The sequence below is a fragment of the Sebastes umbrosus genome, chromosome 11 (assembly GCF_015220745.1).
Source record: "Sebastes umbrosus isolate fSebUmb1 chromosome 11, fSebUmb1.pri, whole genome shotgun sequence".
Taxonomy (NCBI): Eukaryota; Metazoa; Chordata; class Actinopteri; order Perciformes; family Sebastidae; genus Sebastes; species Sebastes umbrosus.
The window spans coordinates 19,608,983-19,624,781 of record NC_051279.1 but is presented as its reverse complement, the minus strand read 5'-3'; the positions used below and the strand labels follow the sequence as shown (position 1 = coordinate 19,624,781).

Genomic DNA, 15,799 nt, shown 5'->3' with positions numbered 1-15,799 from the left:
AGGTGGAGTGCAGAGGAGGAACTGAGAGCGAGCGAATGAGATAGATGGTAGGAAAAGGAGGGTGGGAGAGGCTGCCGGAGACTTGTTTAAAAATCAAGGTCCTGAGTTGGCCGTGGTTAATTTTTCATCACACTCCTAAATTAAAAATGTGAGCGGTCATCACTTATTTGTCAAATTGTCTCAGCTCAAAAGGTGGATGTCACATTGGGTTTGCGAAAGGTCAGGGGAGCCAAGCGGCAGGGAGGAAGAGAGTGGATCAAAGACTGCTGATCCCTCCAAATGCCCCGCAAAACTACCTTGTTTAAGGGGCATTTACTCCAAATGGAGTTCCTGGACTGTTACACTAAGTGGAGATGACATGATTTAAGATGTAACATCTGGAATGGCTTTGACGTACTTATTCGACATACCTTCGCGGTCCTACATGAATACAGCAAAGATATAAACAAAATATACCGCGGCGTACTTATATCCCCTACTTAAGCATAAAAAGCCTGTAAGTTAATACCCATATGCTCTAAATCAATACCACATTCCTTTCAGTGTGAGCATAAATATGTATCTTACTTTTCTCGTGATTACCATATCCACTCAAATTTGTAGTAATCGCCTCATGATGCTTCTCCATAAGCATGAATATTTAGATATTACTATAATGTAAAGTGAATCCTGCAGATTATTTGACTGACTGTTGCTGTCCGTCATTTCACGACTTTCGGTGTTATTTAGGTGCTCTTTGGAAAGGAAAAGCAGCATGTCTGGAGGAAAAAAAAAACATGCAAATACACAGCTAGAATAATCAACCTCCCCTGGCGGTGCTCAGCGTGCCTCATTTCCAAGATTTCCAAGATTAGAAACAAGGAGAAGGGAAAAAAATGATAGACTGGTGTTGCTCCTGCCTCTTCAAAATTGCAAATGTGTAGATCTATGGATGAGTGCTTAGCCCACAGCTGCCAGCCAAAGGAGAGCGAGAGACACAAAGGTCCCTTGTGTTCGGGGCTAAAGACTGGCCAAGAAAGGGAGCTAAAGATCTACTAGTGTACCTCAGCTGTCTTTAGGGTCAATAGATCCTTTCCATCCCACTAAATGAGCCTGCAGCCCCCGCTGTTCTACCATAGACAGGTCAGCATCGGTAAATCAATGTTATGAAAGACAACACAGTCAAGTAAAAAAAAAAAAATTGCAGCTTCATCTCTTTGAAATCCTAATTGCAACCATTCAACAACAGACACCAGCTTAGATATTTTGTTTTTTCCTGTTTGAATAGGAAACACTAATAAAGAGCCGGATCCCCGCCATTGAAAACACGGCCCTTGTTTTGTTTCTGCTCATCTGGAGAAGCGGTTCCTTTCGCCTCACTCCCTCATCTCTTCTCGATGGGCTCAGGATAAACATCTGTTACCGGGGACACCTTGGGAGATAGGGCAGCCTAACAGATTGTGTTTGAGGATGAGGAAAAGGTTGTTTTGATTCAAAAAGGAGGCGTGATTCACCACGTAGGCTTCCTGTTAGTCTCCTGACCTCGCCAAGTAGTGGAGAGATAACACATTATGATTTTCAGTTGAGATTGCGTCAGAGGTTTGTATTTGGAAAACTGTAAAATACCAATTTCTTTTGTCTTTATGCTGTTTAAATCACCCGACTGGAATTTAATGTATCTCTGATATTTTTTATGTGATGTAAAACTGAATTAGTTGTTATGTGAATATTCTAATCTTGTTGTAGGCTATTTAAATTAGGGGGAAAAAAATCTACAAAATGTAATAATATTGGTAATATTTCATCCGCATCTACACATCCAGCTCACGGGGACTGCTGGAGTCGTGCAAATGATGAACTCATTTTCCTGCGAGAGCAGATTTAAAGCAGTTAGTCTGCGTATTGTTTGGGTTACACTGCTCTCTTATCAGCTGTTATTAGCTGGCCACTCGCTCTCTGCGGTTGCCTTCCTTCCAGTATTTCCTGATTGCATTTTTCATCCCTGTCTCGACTGCGTCCCCAGTTCTAGTGTGCTGTGTACTTTCAGTTCCTGTATAAGGCCACGTCCTCAACTGTTTTTAGAAAATAGGATCTGAGAGGAAGTTTATCATGCCCTTGCCACACCAAAGCAACGTGCCCCGAACCTCCGCCGAGACACGCCCCAATTACCTCCGTGACTTAATTATATTTTACACCAGAGGTTGTAAGCCAAAGTTTTGTCTGTCAAAAAAGCACAGCCAGCGACGCATGGATTACATGATGCGTTGATCAGCGCTCCCATTATGCCTGGTGGAAAATGAAAGAGGTAGGAGGGATTGAGACCTTATGTAAATATTAGTGTTATTATTTCATGGCTTGGCACAGACTTTCATCCCAAGTGACTCACAAATTCTGGAACCCATTTGCAAAGCCGAGCGTTGCACCAGAGAAATGCAGGTAAAGTACATTGCTCAAGGGTACAACCGTTCCACATAATATGTGTTGTATTAAAACAGGTTGTGCTCAAATTAAGTAGACCCATGAATTGAAAATGAAAAAAGGGGGCCCCTTTTGAGAGGAAAATAGATTAGTTTTGCTGATAGATGATCGCTTGAAAGCTCTGTGATGTGAATAAGTAAATTTTGACCAGTTGCAGTAAAGCTGATTTATATCAGTTAAGATGTTGTCCTGAGGGCCAGTGCAGGGGAGGCGGGGGGATATGGCAATTTATCCATGAATACATCAAAGCCTTTTAAAGTGGCTTATTGCTACAGATATGCTTTTTCATTGTTTACATTGTATAACCTAATTTACTTTCCTGAGAGGAATTCCTAAACAGAGTTCAAGCTTTACATCCGTAAGACTGTTGAGTTAGTAACATAAAATGTTGTATGCCAAACACTTCTCCCTATACAAGTCTGGCGCAGTACTGACCTTTTAATAGGACTATATTTAACAGAGATCCCCGTGGTCCTATTCATTACTGTTGTAACACTAGCTCAAGTACCTTAGTGGAAACCAGAAATTGTGGTTCTCCTCAACCAAAACCTGCTCATTATTGTCCACGTGAACAGCTTGTCTGATTCATTAAGTGTTTCCCGCACTGTGTGCTCAAGAGACACAGAGAAAGCGAAGGAAGAAGGAACCGTAGGAGGGAGGGATGATGATGACGGTAGGTTGCGGTTTAGCCCGAGCGTGCTCCAAGTGAAATATGATTGATTAGTGCATTCTTGGGTTGACATGCCCTCACTGCAGCTGAAACCTGTTAACTCAATGTGCACGGACTGGGCCGGATGAAGAGTCAAACCTGTTGTGACTGCCACATGGCAAATAGTATGGTTGGCTGGCCAGGCCACAGCTCAAGTAGGGTAAGATATAAACAAATACTCCAGTAGGGGATTGAGGGTGTGTGTGACACTGCATGTCCATGTTTGGCAGAGTATGCACACAGGCATACGTGTGTTTGTGTTTGTATGCGTGAAACGGTGGGCTGTATTTTTCCTCGGCTGGCATGAAACATAATACAACATGACAGAAGCTGAGTGTTCCTTAACATCTGTTTGCACGTTTTAAACAAACATGGCATTGTGCAAATCTGACCAGAGACAGACACAGCTACATCCTGTGGATTATACTGAAGGAAGTGAACTAGGAGGGGAATGTAATAGTGCGTGAGATATCACATTCAGAGTTAATGTCACCAGCTTGAGTCATCTTTGTCGGATCACTATAACAAATAGGTTCTTTTCGACTCTCTTCATTAATCCTGGACGGGTTAATGTGGATTTAACACAACTCTTGCAAAGGTCAGATTAAATCAATTCTTGGTAAAGCCGGAGCTTGGTCCTAGCGAGGCTGGGGAAATACAATAAGAAGCGGCGTGATGAGCGGGGTGTGAGCCTATCTGTCAGCAGCCATTAGCGGTCACATCAAAGCCTCAATGAAATCAGAGTCTTGCTGAGAGCCGTCATTATAGGGCTGTTTTAGAGTCTGCGGGGCCAGGTTCCAGATCTCCCTCGATCCCACAGCGCTCTATGGGGACCAGTGCCTCCGCAGCAGCAGCAACCGCCTCTCAGCATTCATTCCACTGGGCCAAGTTCACATCGTTTTCTGCCACTAATTAGCAAACAATAAGGTGAGGAAGGGAGGTGTTTTGAATTCATGATGGTACCAAAGAGGTTATTTAAATCGCTGCTCCACAGGTGTCTTTATCTCTTTAATGAAACTGGCATTAGCACATTTTCCTCTCCTCAGCAGGAAAACTGAATCATTTCTCAAACATAAAGACAGGTAAAATATACCTTTGCCATAAAGGTGTTAGTTAAACTCAGTGGGCAACCTCCGGGTCTGAAAAGTGAAGCCAATATTCAAGTGCCTTACACTTGCATTCTCTCTAATAGCCAGCAGGTGGCGACTCCTCTGGTTGCAAAAAGAAGTCCGATTGCACAGAAGTATATGAGAAAATTGATTTATTACCTCAGTAAACATTGTAAACATGAGTTTATGGTCTCAATCGCTAGTTTCAAGTCTTCTTCAAAATACAGCATGATGTTTATTTAGTAAATTATGGTCCCATTTAGAGTCAAATAGACAATAAAGCAGGGTATGCTATAGGGCGTGGCTACCTTGTGATTGACAGGTCGCTACCACTGCGTTGTCTGTGTTTTCGTCTTACAACTTTAACCCTTTCAAAATGTGTTTTCAGTTCATGGAAGTTCATTGTAACATTTTGGCCGCCTAAAAAATGTCTTATTCAGCCTTGTACTTAGCTCCACCCTCTCGTGTCACTTCTGGTTGCAAAGAAATGAGATGGCGACGGCTAAAATGCCAAACACGAGGCTTCAAAACAATACAAACCAATGGGTGAGTACGTCCGTTTCTTATATACAGTTTATGGTTAAATTTTTACTTTTTATGCTGAAGTGGATGATTTCCGGTGAGCTATCACTCTTCGCACTCCCGAAACTCTGAGCATGGTTGGATGGGCTTGAAATGTTAATTCATAAATAAATGCTTGCATAAGTCCCCACAGGAGAGTCGGGTGTCACACAGCTTCACATGCTGATTTCAGTGAGAGTTCCTGTCCACACACACTACCACACACACAGGAATGTCAGCCATGCCCGGCCGGTCTGTCTAAACATCTGTGTCTGTGGCTTTATGGGTGGCCTGTGCAGTGAGGACAATCGTTGTAATCTTGACCATAGTAGGGGAAATAGTAGCTCACCAGGAGTTCAGTGTGGCTGTCACAGGAGTCCATGCTTGACAGGCTCGCACTTGAAAAGTCCCCGTGCTGTGAGCGACTGTCCTCTCTCTCTCTCCTGTCTACACCTTATCTGCTCCCCTCAGCCCATGCCCCACACACACACACACACACACATGCAAACACACACACACACTACTTTTCTTCACCCATCACACAATAGTGTGCTGCAACAACTGTCTCCCTCGGCCACCTCTGTTCCCTGCCCACTCAAGGAAGATGACATGTGTTTGATGGCCAAAATCACTGCACTGTCTACCTTCTCTGTCTCCTCAGCAGCAAGCACACCACGGCCTAAGGGTGGGGGGGGGGATGTTGAGTGAGTGGCATGTTTGTACTGCTCAGCGCCTTCAGAAGAGATTTAATGTAGCTGATATGTTGTTTTGTTTGTTGCTTTGTATGTCTCTCTTAATTAGCTCCATGGACAAACAGTTCGAATGTGCCCCCTCAAAGCCAGTACAGCTAATCAGGAATGCTGAGGAGCCAGAGATGAAGAGCAGAATGACGCTGACCTCAAAATGTCAGCTGGTGTTGCATTTCTTATTGTTTACTCTCACTATTCTACGCACTGGTGTGCATGATCACGCTTCAGGCTCTTTGCATATTTGAACTCTTGCTTTTTGTCCGTAGTTATTTCCTCTAGAATTAGTTTGTGATGGGGGAAGAAATTAAAAAGGCTAAAAAAGCCTTGTGGCTTTTTTTGTTGAAAGGATGGAAGCTCATTATGGGGAAACAGACTGAACCTTGGCCGCCCACGCCATTCATTTGGGGAGCCATGAGGCTCATTATCCTTTTGGAGAGACTATAGGTCAGGGCACCACAACCTGCCCTTTTGCAATCGCCACAGCAACAAGACTCGCAGAACTCAGAGGTGACGTTAGACAGCCCATTGCGGTCTTTTGTGGTTATCTTATTTGCTAGTCAGCCAACGGGCCAGGGCAAGATGAGAAGGATGAGATGAGAAGGGGCGACAGCCGCCAGTCACTATGAACCGAGGTGATTGATGTTGCTAATGCAGCCTGCTTAGGGACATCAGCATCACTAGTCCTAGTGCTCTTAAAGGGGCTCTATGTAAGAATCAGGAATTGCTTGTTAACAGTGACACTTGTGGCCGTTAAGTCAACGACAGCCAGTGTCCTGTTGCTCGCGCTTGTGCCTGCGCTACGAAGACGCGAACAAGCATCGGTCAAATCAGTGAGGCGACACACAGGAGACTGACCACGATTGACAAGCATCATGTTGATTAACGTCAGCAATATTAGCCAGCTAAAACCACAATATCACTATATATTTCACCGCTTTTTTTAGGTTAGGTTACAACCTGTTCACACATTGGCAAAAAAAAAAATATATGTATAAAAACTTACATAATAGTCCCTTTAATGGTTTGCCCTTGCTGGTCCTGACTTGGTGCAGTGTCCCATAGCACCACGTATTTCCAGCAATGCGTGTCAGTTTCCGCTCGTTACATGCATACAGTCTTTTCAAAATAAACTTCCGTACTCACAGGAAACAACTTGATTAGGTTTGGGCAACAAAGTTACTTAGTTAGGTTTAGAAAAGATTGAAGTTTGGGTTAAAATACGTTTGGAAGTAGCGTAACTTAAGTACAGAAGTTACATGAAAAATAAATCAAGGTTGACATGTGGTTTCACATGTGGTTTCACACGGGGTTTAAACACCGGTCTGGGCGAAAGTCTGGTGTTTTTTTACCCATCTATCCACCCCAACCTTCTCCCTATGCAGCGTTTGTCGCTCTTTATACTTCCTAGTTCATGATTACATGGATTACATACAAATTGATTTTGTGGGATATATACAAATTCTAGTGCATTTCTTTTTGTAGGTATAGCTACAAACGGTGTACGAGAACAGCCACAGCCACATGGACAAAGTTAAGAAATTTCATTCACTGAAATTTGGGCTCACAAGGAAAAAATTGTGATTGATAAATGACAGTATGTTCTACTTTTGCCATATATTCAAATTAATTCAATGTACTATAATGTGGTGGTGGGTTGGTGGGCCTAAAACAAACACAGGCACGCTAGATACATTGTAACTTGCACACTTTGCTAAAGTATATAATGGGTTATTCTATGTTTATAATTGAGATTTTTTATGCTAGTTGTAGTATATTTATAGTGTATTAAAATATTCTTTATATTTTGTATTCTATGGATATATTTCTCTAGTGTTGACATGTACATTTTATGTACTGTTCCTGTGCATTGCCTGGATAACCTACACAATCATTTCCCAATTTGGGACCAATAAAGTACATCTATCTATCTATCTAAAGCTAAAGGTCAGGCCGCATTTAGTCATTTTGTTTTAAGGAGCACAGTTTGTTTGTTTGTTTGGTTGACAGAAGACATTTTTCCCTGTTGATTGTACCCTGGATGTGTTATTTACTTCATATTCTCTGGAACAACAATGAAATGAAAGTGAAATCAATTTGTCCTCGTACTTTAACTGGTATGCCAGTGCAGATAGAAGTACTGTTGGAAATTCCCCCTATTTACATGAACCTTTTAGTCAGACAATCTATGCGCTGGGTATGGACCAAAGAGCCCAAGCAGAGCAACTTACAAGAGGCACATAAAAGGGCCCAGACTCCAGCCTACTTCAGGGTTCTTGCCTCTATGGAGCTCTACTTTGTGAGCATGTTTATGACTCTAATGGGTGTGAGAGGCCCGATAATGCTCCCGAGAGTCTCGCCCACACACCGAAGAACTTAATATTATGGCCATACACAGACGATGAAGAGAAAGGATGTAATGGAGAGGCTGTAAGGTCTTTATAATCTACCTGCCAAAGCACATTTGGAGTGTAGCCTTCAGAATCATCCCGCTCCTGAACTGTCCTCCTGTATCCATGTTGCCCCCCCCTACTGCGCCACACAGTCAGAGTCTATTCTCTGGTGGAAACGCTGCATGCCATGTGTCATGCCATGTGAGGAGGAAGCAGCCAGCTTGCTTGCTCCTCTCATGTCCACCATCTTCTTACTAAACTGACAGCTGACTGTTGCCAACTTTGCCCGTTACTCATGTTTTGTCCGCCCAGGAGCACGAGGCTCTTGTTGTATGGTTCTTTGGTCCTCACTGATATGCTAATTCACAAGCTCTTTTGAACGCCAGCAAAATCTCAGTTTTTTTGTAATACAAGCTTTTAACATACAATTAACACTGACGCTGCATTTTAGGCTTGTGCAGCTTAATTTGCAAGTTATTCATCCATGTCTCTTACCACAATCTTTAATAAGACAGAGAAAAATGAATTTCAATGATGAAAAAAAGCACCATATTAGCTGTTACTCTGGCAACACAGCTTTTTTTTTGTATTTCACCTGTTTTCTGTCCTTGGGTTAAACAAATCCATAGCAGAGCTCTGCCACGGGCACCAGCTGTTTTAATCTGTTGTTGCTATTGGAAATGATGGCACTTAGACTCAAGGGTCTTTTCTTAGCCTTGATAGAGCTAGCTATCTATTCTGAGCCTCTTGGCTTTTTTTCCTGTACCCGTGGTAACAGTATGGCCACAATCTGCCCTTATCACTAACCCCAACATGGCCCCCTCTCTGCGTCTGGCTCAAGGGAAAGGGAGGCAGGGAAATGGTGGTTTGGATAATGTTTATGATTCCCGCTCTCGCTGCCCTTTCCTGCTCCCCACCCTCCCCGTTCCCTGAATCCCATGGCTGACTGATAATGGAACAAAGCTGCTGTCCACTCATCTGTGTGCGTGTCACATGTCCTGCTCGGAGCCGCCCTCAGTTATGGTGAATCATCTGCGACAGAGTAACTGGAGCACATGGTCACTCGGGCCCCTGGCTCTGCCTTGCCAGTGCCAGCGCTGAATCCATCGCCTGCCCAGGGAGAGTGAAGAGAGGGCGGGCAAGACTTTGCTAAGATCTCCCCTCTCCTCTCCCCCAAAGCTCGCAGGGATCAGGCCTGCATGGGTGGCCCTGTCTGAGGCAGTTTGCTCTTAATTGAGTTGCTCACTCAGCCACTGGCCCTGGGGGACACCTCTGTGTCACTTCCTATGATTAACCTAAATTTCATCCATCGTCCAAGACTCGCTGCCAGATCTGGTAAGGCCAAGAAGTATGTGTTGAGACATCCACAATAAAAGAGCAAGGCGAGGAAAAAAAGGAAAGGGGTGAGCACAGGGCCAAGGTAAGATTTTGATGATGGTGGCAGAAAAAAATCCGCCCGTTAATGCGCACATCTCATAAAACAGAAAAGTGGGGATGAAGATAATTAGGATATCTGGTAAAAAGGTCCAACTTTCCTGCCTCAGCGAAAGATATACTGCATTGATGTCGCACAGTCTGCATTGAGCTGGTCAAGTGGATTTAAAAATGGTCTCTTGTCATAGCAAGTTCCATTAAACAGCATTGGTGCAGACCAATTTGGGCTTTTTAGCTCTGGCCTAGCTCCAGGGGGATAGGATTGTAATGTATGGGGCTTTCTTTGAGTTTGTCTTCGGTTAGGTTGCTCATTTCCCCAGTAAGTAGCAGCAGATCAAAGGCAGTGAGTGAAGAGCCATTCCAGTCCAGTTGTACACTGGGCCAATCAGACCTTTCATTTATTGGCACGCCAAGAAGCCGTATAAATCACGTCAACCAGCATCGACCAGAGCCTTAGTCGTGAACAGTAGCTCACAACAACACATGGATTAGCTGCTGTCTTTGATAAATGTGAAGTTATTTAACAGCTTTGACGGCCGACCGTCGGCGAGTACCATTGTTTTCCTTTTTGGTTTTCACAGCTTTTTCGCGTGTTTTCTTTCTCACTCGCTTCCTTTTTCTCATGCCTATTTTGTTTTCCAAACACTTGTGTGCGTCGGCAGCCCCACTCTCCCTGCCAAGGCACTCATGGAGAAGTGATAGGCATGGGGAGTCTGTGGGCCAGCAACCATGAAATAAATATGGATGGTCATGAGTGAGATGAGCGAGGATCATCTGTTTTGCCATCTGCTTGTGCGAGAGCGTGGATGTAATGACTGTAGTCCTGCCTAGCCCAGTGAGCCCTCCGTTGCCGGGGAAGGCGCCTGACAGAAAACGCACACTTCCTGGGCCCCACAAACTCACACACAAACACAAACACACACCATGCATGTGCATTTACACATTCATTCATGCATGCACGCACGCACACAACTGCACAAAGTAACATCACTTATACTGTACACAGTCAGTTGTTCCCCCTTTAAGGATACAGTACACACCGGTGCCTGCACACAGAGCCACATTGACACAACATCACAGCAGTGGATCCCTGCTAGGCTCAGGTACAAAGCCCGGGCTGCTGTTCGTGTTCAACTGCCCTGCCTATTCTGCAAGCATCTGGCCCACAGTGGCCATTAGAAATGACAGGTTGACAATTGCCGGGCAGGATTGGTGTTGGTGATTGTTCAGCTGGCAGCGTCCTACCATGAGACAGTCTGTTAGTGTCCCTGCATGAGGAACAACATGGGACTTGTGTTCGCAGCACTCTGGGGCATTGAGGGGAATAAAAAGCTGCACCAATCCACCAACACCAGCAATCCCCCACCACCCCCTTTCGCTCTGTCCCCCAAGCAGACAATCCTCTTTTTTCCTTGGATGGTGTCGTCGCTGAGGCCTGGTAATAGTATGAGTGTATGTTTATAAAAAAAAAAAAAAAAAAGAAAGGGGGGAAAAAACAGGCTGTTGAATTATACATATTCCTTATGGAGGGTGACACAGTAGGAGCTCTCAGAATCAATCTTGACGCTTGGATGGAATCATAGAGCGCAGAGAAAATGGCAAACATTGCTGTGGCTCAATGGCCTGATGCTCTCATAAATATGTTTTTATGGCCCTGAATGAGTTGAGGCACAGAGATGTTTGGTGCTCATAAAGGTGTGTGTGTGTGTGTGTGTGTGAGTGTTAGACTGTAGAGTATAATGCTTTGCACTGGAGGTTATAAAACATTCCTAATTTAATTAGCTTATACAATGTGAAAATCAATATCATGCCAATCATAGTTTAGCACGTTATACACCATAAATCAGGAGTTTGGCGTAAGAAAAAGGACTTGATTGCTGATAGTATCTCAGTCTGTCTTGCAAGAGGATGCTATTATTATTACTACACACACTGTATTGACCATTTGCACAACAAAGCTACAAATACATATAATGCAACACAACAAAAATCAAATCCCATCTCATTTACCGGATCCTCTGTGGAGAAATTGAACATTCTGCTGCCTCTGATTTTTTATCCATCCTTTGGGTTAAGCGTTGTCTTGGGAACTCGGAGAGAAAGCAGGCGGCTGGGGGTGGAGTGGGGTGAGGGAGACTGTTAAGAGGCTCTTGAACTATAGTCTACTGTCAGTGGAGAGTGCTGAATGAGAAAACTGTCCAAGAGAGGAGAAAAGAGGAGCAGAAGAAGCAACAAATTCACGGGCTAGGATGATTTGTTTTGCTTGTCGAAACCCCCCTCGAGCTACCAGCCTCCGCTATCAATGAAATACACTTGAGCAAAACCAAGCATAGCTCCATGCTTTGTACAAAGTCATGGGATGGGAGAGTTAAAGCTGCTTCACCGCTAGCAATGTAGCTCTTTTTTTTCCGCTCTCTGTGTTGTTTACAGTCTGTGTTCCAGAGTTCCCCCGTTTCTTTTTGTCTGATTAGGAATTTCACAATGTTCTCTTTGGTTAAAAAACTCTGTGTACAGAGAAACAACGAAGCAGCCATCCCTATTGAGCTGTGATGTTTTTCTCCCTCATTCAGTTTGAAGCTCCACCAACTGGCACACTCTATGCTTTTTTTTCATGTTGCCCTGGCATTTAAGCTACAGCGAAAGCACTCTTTGAAATCTGTGGCTCGAGAAAAAAAAAAAAAAAAAAAAAAGTTATATCCGTCCCCACTGATGTGTGGCGGTCACAGGACACCGCTATGTTTTGAACCTGTGTAATTTGGTGATTAATGTTGACCCTGTCTGCCCTATACCTTATTTATCTCCTGTTTTATTGAACCGCAGGGAATCGCAAAGACTGCAGAAACTCCGACTCCGGATGCCGGTAGTGCGTGAGCATGATGCAAAGGGAGTCCCATACCTCTTCCCAGGCCTTTCTTTTATGCCCTTTAGCTCTCTGATGATTCACCTGCCAATAATCAAACGTGCCTCACTTTCATGTCTCGTATGCTCCAATAAAGCTTGATAACAAGTTGTGGATTTTAAATAGCACGGGCCAAACTCTGGCACCGGCTCTTTCCCTCTACCCACACAGGGCTAGAAATAGCCGAGATCTGGCCCAAAACGTCACAGGGAAATTGGGATTAAGTTCAGCTTGATGTCGCCCCGTCTCCCCGCTGCCCAGATTTCCACAAGCACTTTCCCAGCAGCAGCACTCTCACATCTTTGTGGGTCACATCACAGAATTCCTGTCATCAAGGGCGGCGGGTTTTAACGTCAGGGACTGTGATATCTCCTCCCCAAACCCTTCCCTCTGCCTCTTCCCTTCCACCGATAACAGCTAATCCGCGCCTCACATTAAACTGTGACCAAGATCAATTAAAACCCTGCCTCACCCCGATAGCAATCTCCCTCCACAGCAGCCAGTGGTGGGAGACGTTTGTGTGTGTGTACAGTATGCGAGTACACATGGATGTGGATGTGTGTGTGTGTTGAAGGAGAGCGCTATAACAGAGAGCCATCTCCATCCTCTTCAATGGGTTGCAGTCGGTTGCCAAGCCGCGGGGAGAGCCTGCCATTGATTTTCATCGCCTCTTAACAGAGATGAAAGACAATAAAAAACAATAACAGCGATGATCACAACACTGCTGGCCATGTATGCATATAATGATTATCCATATCGTAATTAGTATTCTTTCCTTTGTTGTAATTATTTTTTATTTGGCACCGGCCTTATCATTGTTATGAATTTGGTAATGAAAATGAATAGTGGGTTCGTACGTGTGTTTGTGTGCAGCTGTGCCAATACAATACTGCTGAATGTGGGTCTGCACCCCTACATTGTTCCTCCTCTCATTTCTCATTTTTGGATCAGTCCAATGGAGATCTCACACAAAGAGGATTCTCCCCGCCTATCATTTTTATTTAGAAAAGTTGAGTGTAAGTGGGCAGTGTTTTCTGCTGTGTACCGCGTGCCAGTTTCATGGCGCGGCGTGTGTTTCCAAAACCATTGGCATCATAGTGAGACTGGCTGGCAGAAATTGAAGGCTTGGTCCTGGGGTGCCAAATGTGCTTTGGCATGTGAGATGGAGGGTTGGGTAGTGGGAAGTGGGGGGCGCCGTCAAGGTAGAGGATAGGGAGGGGACGGCGGTGAGCGCGGCAGGACAGGGCGGGAATCGAGGCGGAGTGGAGTCTCGAGCGTGCAGAGTGGCTGCCAAGCCGACTGTCATGTTAGCCACTGGGATTGGCTGCTGTGGGCCTCAGGTTGTTTTGGTGTGTACATCAAAAGGACAGGCTGTGAACATGAAAACACAACTCATTTTCCCCCCATCTATCCCATCTTTCGCCTCTCCTACAGTACACCACTTTTTTCTCTTGCTCTGAGGCTCTCTTTTCGTCTCCTCTCCCACGAGATGCACATCCAAGGTGCTGCAGAATCTTTGAGCTCAGGAGGAGAGACGGCATGCCTGCAGGGTTGCCACGACAAAGTGCAGGAAAGACCCGGGAGAGGAGAGGAGAGGAGAGGGTGGAAGTTGGGAAGAGAGGTGGCCAGCATAGTCTGAAAGACACTGCCTAACTATTGTGTTATCAGAGATATCCATATTTTCATCAGAACAGATGACAGAAGTAAACTAAAGCTTTTCACTGCAACACAAACCGCAAGAAAAGTACCATCTGCTGCCATTTTCACCCTCCTTCAATTGTGTCTGTGTTTCGTCTTTTGCACTGCTGTCAGCACTGTTTCAATTACATCCTGCAGCTTATGTCTATACTCAATTACACCAGCTTGGTGTTCATGTGTATAAGGCTGCGGGTTGACTTGCGTTTGTAGGCTTTCTTCTTTTATTGTCTAGTCCAAAGACAATACCGCTCTTGGCCTGCGAGCAGTTCCCACCCCCTTCGCACCGCAGCGCAACAATTAAGTTGTGAATGATCCAAATTCAGAACAAAGAGATCCAATTCTGATCCCATAATGTTGTTGTTTTCTTCCCTTTTTGTTTACCACACTTTTTATTTTTAGTTGGTGGGGCTTTTTTCTTCTCCGAGATTGGCTCTGCTTATTTGTGACCTAGTTTATTAAAAGGGGGGAGTTTGGCCGAGCCATGGGAATCAAGGGCAGATTAACTTTCTGTTAGTTCTCCCTAGCACAGCTCCATATGTCTGAGCTGCTGCTGTAAAAAAAAAAAAGTCACTAAAAGAGTAAAATAACTTGTAGGGGTGAAATGCCCACTGCCAAACTGAGCAGCTGCATCCCTAACATGAACAAACTAAAGGCTGAATTATGTCTCTCACTCACGTTGCTAGAGAACGACAAATGCAGTGAGGAGCATGTTTGAGCTGAAAATGGCTTTGCTGGATAACAAAACAGTCATTTGTCTAACATTACTGCAAAAGCAAAAATTACTTAACCTTTCTTCAACCTGCTGCATGTTGTCTCCACTGTCAACTAACTCTGAAAACGTGCAGGAGGAAAACACAAAGCAGTTCAAGAGGGTCAATCACAATTATTTCAGTCTCCACACATCCCTGCAGCCCTGATGTGTGCTGTAATTACATTTCCGAGGAGGTGCACACCACATCATGTAGGTACCTTAACACTTCGGTTGCAGAAACATCCTCCAGCCTTGAGAGTTTGTGTTTGCTGCTTAGTTTTAGAAGTGACTTGCGAGCAGAAGGAAACCGAAATTGTATTGCTTTATTAGTATTTCCAGCTTGAAGTCTTTCAGATGCAGTATCAAACACAAACGGTGTTTGCCAACAGGAAAGACATGAGGTTGATTACTTCATTATCGGGTAGAATAACATGCATTAGTGCTTTGCGGGCTCATCACTGTTTTTGAATGATGGACTGAAAACCTCTTAGGAACATCTTGAGTCATCTGTCATTTGCCCTATATCTTCATTGTTTATCTGTCCTTGTGTTTTTGCCCGATTCAGTGTAAACACGTCCACGTTATCCACAGCCGTGCTTGTAATTAAGCGTATTCAGGAGTGATAACCTCATTGGATCTCAAAGCATTTACGGGGTTATCCAGCTGGAGTCGGCTTACAAAAGAAATCAGGGATCAGGAGTAAATGACAAGAGGATAAAGGGATGGGAGATAGGAGAGCGCTGGGGAAGGGTGTTAGCTTCTTGTCTTACTTTGCTGCAGTCAGAGGGCGGAGGCTAGTGATTATATTTAGATGGCAAAGAGCTACCAAAGATCTTGAGGGTGTTAGTGTGAATTCTTTCTTTCTTTGACTGCTGTGCGGTTTCTATGCAGAATGTCAGTAAATGTTGCCCTTCACTTATTGTATCACATGCTCACACTTATGACCCAGTGATACTGTAGCATCTTTATCTGCAGCCAGAGGCAATGGGTAATGAAACCATTCCATTCAATGTCTAAGGGTATAAATGAATGAATCCTTCCT

At 44.3% G+C, this 15,799-nt stretch overlaps 1 protein-coding gene across 2 annotated transcripts in view; it reads right to left on the bottom strand.

The window, feature by feature from the left end:
- The window catches only part of kirrel3l (kirre like nephrin family adhesion molecule 3, like), a 49,964-nt gene extending 44,147 nt beyond the window's left edge, over nt 1–5,817 (bottom strand). For both annotated transcript variants that reach the window (XM_037785753.1, XM_037785755.1), the window contains exon 1: nt 5,807–5,817. The gene's annotated coding sequence lies outside the window, so the exon portion shown is untranslated. The remainder of the gene's footprint in view (nt 1–5,806) is intronic.
- Nucleotides 5,818–15,799: the final 9,982 nt, after the last annotated feature.